Raw genomic sequence first — 7,328 nt, 5'->3', positions numbered from 1 at the left:
ATAACATACTATTTAGTTTTCATGTGTTTGAGAATTTTTGAGTTTTTCTGTTGTGGTTGATTTCTAGTTTCATGCCATTGTGATCAGAGAAAATGCTTGATATAATTTCAATCTTCTTAAATTTGTTGATACTGCTTTTGTGTCCTAACATGTGGTCTATCTTAGAGAATGTATCATGAGCACTTGAAAAGAATGTATATTCTGCTGCTTTAGGGTGAAAGATTCTAAAGATATCTATTAAATCAAGTTGATCTAGTGTGTCCTTCAAGTCTGCTGTTTCTTTGTTAATTTTCTTTCTTGAGGATCTATCTAGTGATGTTAGTGGGGTATTGAAATCCCCTACTATTATAGTATTGCTGTTGAACTCGCCCTTTATATCCATCAAAGTCTGCTTTATATGTTTAGGTGCATAGATATTTATGATGGTTATATCTTCCTGTTAGATGGCTCCCTTTATCATTATGTAGTGACCTTCTTTATCTCTTACTATAATCTTTGTTTTAAAGTCCATTTTGTCTGATATAAGTATTGCTACCCCAGCTTTTTTTTTTCATTTCCATTTGCAAGAAATATTTTTTTCTAACCTTTTACCTTCAGTCTATGTGCATCTTTTGTTTTAAGGTGAATCTCTTGTAGACAGCATATGTACAGGTCCTGTTTTCTTATCCAAGCAACTACCCTATGTCTTTTGATTAGATCATTTAATCCATTTACATTTAAGGTTATTATTGATATGTAGTTGTTTATTGCCATTTTATTCTTTAAAGTTGTATTCTTCTTTTGCTATATCCTTTTCCCACTTTGATCTGTTTACAACAGCCCCCTTAACATTTCCTGCAGCATTGGTTTTGTTGTAATAAATTCCTTGAGTTTTGTTTTTTTTGTCTGGGAAGCTTTTTATTTCTCCTTCAATTTTAAATAATAGCCTTGCTGAATAAAGTAGTCTTGGTTGTAGGCTATTGTTCTGCATTACTTTAAATATTTCTTGCCATTCTCTTCTGGCCTCTAGTGTTTCTGTTGAGAAGTTTGATGTCATCCTTATGGGGGCTCCTTTGTAGGTGATAGTCTTTTTTTCTCTAGCAGCTTTTAATATTTTTTCTTTATCACTTAGCTTTGGTATTTTAATTATGATGTGTCTTGGTGTAGGTCTTTTTGGGTTTCTTTTTAATGGAGTTCTCTGTGCTTCTTGAACTGGTGAGACCCTTTCTTGCATCAATTTAGAGAAGTTTTCAGCTATGATTTGATTGAATAAAGCTTCTATCCCTTGTTCTTTCTCTTCTTCTCTAGGAACCCCTATGATGCGGATGTTATTTCTCTTCATGTTGTCACAGAGCTCGCTCAGAGTTTCCTAAGACTTTTTGAATCTCTTTTCTTTTTTCTGCTCTGCTTCCATGCTTTTGTTCATCTTGTCCTCCAACTCGCGGATTTGATCCTCAGCTTCATCCATCCTGCTTTTAATTCCTTCCATTGTGGTCTTTATTTCTGATATTGTATTTGTCACCTCTGACTGATTCTTTTTTAATATTGCAATGTCCTTTTTTATACTTGCTATCTCTTTATTTAGGTGTTCATAATAACCATCCATTGTTGTTCTATGATCCCTAAGCATCCTAACAATCATTATTCTATACTCTGTATCCAGCAGTTTGGTTATTTCCATATCACTCAGTTCCTTTCCTGGATTTTGCTCTTGTGGTTTCATTTGGATTGCACTTCTCTGTCTTCTCATTATGTCTGTGTATTTAGGTGTGTTGTTTGTAGGGCTGGTTGTTTCTAGGTTTGGTGTTGTCTGCCTCCAATTTTCAGTTGTGTTATTTTTATGTCTTCTTGGATTGGCATCAGCTGTTATTTGTAATCCACTTTCAAATTTGGGCTGCTTTGAAGTCTCGATTTATTTGTTTTCTTCTCAGTTGTAGTCTTGTTTATGGATCTCAGCAGGGGGCTTATTTGAAACTGTATCCAGAAATGCAGTAGGTGTAACCTGAGACTCTGAAGGCCTGATCTGCCAGTTACTCTCTCCTGGGGTGAGGTGTTTTCTCAGCTTCAGTAGGGGGAGGCGTATCTCAGATCTCCATGGAGACTTGAGTTACTGCCCCTCCTCCCACTTCTTTTTTTCAGCTTGTTGCACTGATTGGAGCTGGAGAGATGTCTGGAAATGTATGATCTGGAAGCACTTTAGTCTTGTGTTATGTGGAAGGATCAACCTCTCCCCCAGCTATGATTGCCTCCAGCACTGGATGAGTCAGCTTCTCAGGTCCTCCCATGCATTCCTCTGCCAGTCACCATCTGTCTCTCTCTCCCTCCTTTCCTTTTGGAAGATAAGCCAGCCCTTTCAACACACCTTGTTCCCAGGTCCCCAGGCAAGTGGCTGTGAGTGATATTTACTACTCTTTTCCTTGGAATGAGAACCCTTCTGGGCTCTCAGCTTCACATCCCCTTTGTTCCTGTAAGCAGGGGAGACTCACTGCTCCTCAGCACTCCATATCAGGCTCAGTGTGGCTTCTTCTTTGCTCCTTGGTTTTTGAGAGCTGGTCTTGTAGTCCAGAGTTGGTTTTTCATGCTGATTGTTCCTAACTTAATTTGTAATCCAGGTTTGTGGTGTGAGCTGGGAGTCTGTGCATCTACCTACTCCCCTGCCATCTTCAGGTTGGATTTTCTTTTTTGATCCACTTTGCTACTCTGTGCCTCTTTATTGTTTAGTTCAATTCATTACATTTAATGTAATTATTGACATTTGAGCATTTTTTATTGCTATTTTATATATTGCTTTCTAATAGCTGTGTTTCTTGTTTGGTTCTTCTCTCTTTTTTTGTCATTTGTTTTTGTTTGGTTCTATTCCATGCTTCTTTCTTCTGTTTCTTCTTTTTTTAAGCTATGTGTTTCAGTAGTGGCATTTTCAGATGTGAGTACCATTAGGTAATTAAATATATATATCATATTTATCATAGTCCATTATCTCTTGTTCCCACTATTAATGAACAGCATAAGGAACATGATAGAGGCCACAGTACAACAATGAACCACGGCCCGTATATACATTACCCACCACTATCAGGCCTTCCTCTTGGAATCAGATGAAGAACGTGAGACTCTAGCATAAAAGATATTCTGAAGTTTTAAGGGGGTAATGAGGAAGGAGAGTCAGGTTTCCTCTTCCCTGAAAAGAAAGAAATGGTAAGAATACAAGGGGAAAAAGCCAGCAAGAATAACCAAGTCAGCCAGTAATAAATTAACTACATTCCATAGTTTTCTAAATGGGTGCTAGAGTCATTTACAATACAAAGCAAGAATAGCAGGATCTGTATGTAACTATGACCAGTGATCTGGAAACCCCTTCCCCTTTGCTGACCTCACCAAAACTTTTCCTCCCCTCTCCTTCAGTCCTGTGAAACTTTAAACAGAGAAATCACATGCCCATTGCTTGAATACTATAAAAATATATAAACTGTAAAAAAATCAACTTCAAGGAGCATGTGTCTTTGGACCTACTAAGCCCTCATGCTTTGTCAACTTTTAATAAATTCTCTTTTTCTCTAATGAAGTTATCAGTGTGTATCTTCTTTAAGGCTGCTTCCTGTTACAAGAACATCACACCTTAGGACATTAGACATCCATTTGGAGATTCTTAAAATTTTTGAATTGCAGATTCTAGAATCTTAGACATTTAAGATCCAGAATCTCATAACAAGAGCTTTGAGGATCAAATACACTTAGAATCTATAATTCATCAACATTAGAATCTTAGAACTTGAAAAAGTAAAATCTCGAAGGCTTATGCTCTAGAGTCTAGAGTCATCCAAGGGATTTATGTACTCTAAGAGGCTTAGAAGATAAGATTTTAGAACAATATGCTTTAAAACCTCCATGAATAAATTTGTAGAATTTTAGAATCTAGAACCTTACACCCTAAGGAAAATAAAATCTAGCATCATAAAATCTTAGTTTCAAGGCCTAGAATCTTAGAACTTCAGAACTCCAAAATTTACTGGCTTGGGTGCTTTATCAAGAATTGTAAAACCAGAAAAATCTAGTGCCATAGTATCTCTGAGCTTTAGAATATAGGTCTAGAACTTCCATGTCTAGAACCTTAGCACTTTAAATTAGAGACTTTGGAATTACAGGTCCTTAGAACCAAAGATTCATAGCATTTAGAAACCTAGAACCTAGACTTTTTAAAATTTAGAGCCCAGATTTTTGGAATGTTAGACCTAGGGGGACAGTTAGGGATTGTAATCTAACCTCCTCTTTTTATACATGGAAACATTAAGGTGTAGAAAGGGAGATGATCTGTATAGAATGAAAGTGGAATAGGAAGAAAGAGCAGGTTGAAGTTGAGAGTAAGGCCTGGATTGGAAACATAGGGGGGATCCTCCAGTGGCAGAGTCTAGCTTGAGTTCTGAAAGGAAGTCCCAGGTGGAGGGTTTTTTGAGGTTTCATTCCCCTGCACCCCCAGGAGCCCCTGAAGCAGGCATTGTGGGGACAGGGGCTATAGATGGGCAGAAGACATAGTGTCAAAAAGGATAGACTTCAGCTGCAGTGAAGCAGTTGCAGGAATCCTTTGCCTCAGGCTGAATCGAAGGATCACATCCTCCTGCAGCTCCAAGTGGTTCAGCATGATTTCCACCTTCATCCATGTTGACATAGAAGATTTCACCAGGCTTCTAGGTGGGGGCAGGGTCTTCAACATGTTCTCCAAAACTCACAGTTCTGCAAAATTCGGCCGGTCCTTGAGGGTTAGCTCCCGGCACTGAAACATAAGGGCATACTTAGGACAAAATAAGCAGTGTGAGGCTGAGCAAGGGCTTAGAAGAAGAGCATTCTGGGAGGTTTGGGGAAATTGAGGACACTCAAGGGACCAGACACATTTTATGGGACTAGAGGGAACTATAGAAGGTAGGGGGCAACTGGGGGGACTGAGGAATTCTCAACAGTTTCTGAGGGATTCCTGGTACACTTAGCAGCTGGAAAGGGTCTTGTGAAATCTCTCTGGGTATGAGACGGTATTCTAGTGCGAGTTTTCTAGAACATAGCTTTGCAATGTGACTCCCCAAGACAGAACGGCATCAAACACTTGCAAGGTGTGTTGGTTTAAAATGTGTGCTCATTCTTTTGTGATAAGGTGCCAAGGAACTGCAAATCTTTTAACATTAGTGTTTTTAAAAGAAGTCAGGCCCCCTTACCCTTCCTTTCTGAGGGAGAAAATACAAGAAGAAGAATTTGCAGGGGCAACTGAGTCTGCTAGTTATAGTTTAACTATTTCTTATAGTTCTCTGGAAAGACTGATGCCACCTGCTAGACAGAGCAAAGAAGATTGAACCTATCCAAGAACCCCTTCCTATTCTCCTTTCTTAAAAGCCTTCATGAAACAATATTTACGTACCTTAATTAAAATTTCTACCCTAATTCTGACTCACCTTTCCATCCTGGAGTCATGATTGTTATGTATACCTCTAGAAAAAGGGATCACAAGTCCTCCTCCCCTTGCATAAAAAACCTGTATTCTGTAACATTTTATATGCTTTTTACTAATCATCATTTTGAAATTCTTTGTATGTGCAAAACTTGTAAACAAATGGGGACTAGCTTTAGACATCCCTAATAAACTAACCCCAACACTCTTAGCAAAAGTAACTTCATTTAGCTTCTCTCCTTATCCTAAACTAAACAGTTCCCACTATTATGGTGACAAGGATAAAATTTTTGGGAATGTCTTTGCCAGGTTTGTAAAACATTTATTGCTACTGTGTTATCTTATTTTCTTAGGGTGTAGAAATGTTTTTCCTTTTGATAGATCCTATAGGTAAACGTGGTAACAAGACAGCAAATTTCAATGAGCTTGTTAGTAAGATTAATGACTTTTGTACCATACTCCTCCTTCTTTTCCCCCGAACCAATATATAATTTTGTCTTTAAAAGAAGCCTCAGAACTGTGTTCATGGCTGCATAATTTGGGTTTGATATGCCCTGTGCATATCACCAGCAATAAAGCTCTTTCGAAAATTTCTTCTGTAACCTTGGTGTCTCTGTGGAACTTGCTGGTTACTTTACAACACTTTGACACTCTTTCTTTCAAAAGATGGAGCCTAGCCTGACCTGTGGTGGAGCAGTAAATAAAGCATCAACCTGGAATGCTGAGGTCATTTGTTCAAAACTCTGGGCTTGCCCAGTCAAGAAACAACTTTGAGTTGATGCTTCCTGCTCCTCTTCCCCTGCTTTCTCTCTCTCTCTCTCCTCTCTCTAAAATCAATAAATAATAAAATCTTTAAAAAAAGATAGAGCCTAATTTTTATCCCCTTGAGTGTGAGCTGATCTTTACATAATTCTGACTCAACAGCTCTGACAGTGTATCTGACTTCTGAGACTAGCTTGTAAAAGGCATTGTGGTTTACTCATTGCTCTTTCTTTTAGAATATTTACCCAGGGCCCTGGCCAGTTTACTTAGTGGTAGAGCATTGGTTCTGCGTGTGGATGTCCCAGGTTTGATTCCTGGTTAGGGCACATAGGAGAAGCACCCATCTGCTTCTCCACCCCTCGTGGGCTTGCTGGGTGGATCCCAGTAGGGGTACATGTGAGAGTCTGTCTCTACCTCCTTCCCTCTCACTGAATTAATAAAAAAAAAAGAATGTTTCCTGGAAGGAGGCCAGCCACCATGTTGTGAGGAAGCTCAAACAGCACTATGGCAGAGTCTGTATAGCAAGGAACTGAGGCCTCCTGCCATAGCCATTCAAGTGAGTTACCTTGAAAACAGTTGTCTAGTTTTCATCTTCATATGGCTGCAGCTCCATCTTGACAGTAATCTCATTTGAAACCCTGACTCAGAATCACCCTTGAATCTTTACTTTAACTTCATAGAAATGTTAATTCAGAATCACCATGCTAAGCTGTTCCCAGACTCTGACCTTCAGAAACTGTGAGGTTTGTTTGCTGTTTTAAGCTACTGGATTTGGGGGTATAGATAACTAATAGACCACCTATGAAGACTTTGGCAAGTGATTTACCTTACTCTGTGGACCTCAGTTTCTTCAGCTGCAAATGGTAATAATAATGCTACCAACCTACTTCATATGGCCACTGGAAGGACCAAACAAGTTAATACAAGCAAAGAACCTAAAACAGCGCCTTCTAGCAAGTTCTATAGAGATGTTAGCTATTATTACCACTCCCCTCTGCTCTGGGACACCCATGGAGGACCTGGAGAGTCTGCAGCCCCAGACTATCCCCTTCTGGAACAGCAATATCATCTCTTTACCCCCTTAGTGCTGGATAAATGTTCTACTCTTCTGGGTGTCAAGAGAAAACAAAGTTTGATAAGTACTTTCCTAAAAGAG

Source organism: Saccopteryx bilineata, chromosome 9 (genome assembly GCF_036850765.1).
Source record: "Saccopteryx bilineata isolate mSacBil1 chromosome 9, mSacBil1_pri_phased_curated, whole genome shotgun sequence".
NCBI lineage: Eukaryota > Metazoa > Chordata > Mammalia > Chiroptera > Emballonuridae > Saccopteryx > Saccopteryx bilineata.
The sequence above is the reverse complement of the archived record's forward strand: the minus strand, read 5'-3'. Positions refer to the sequence as shown.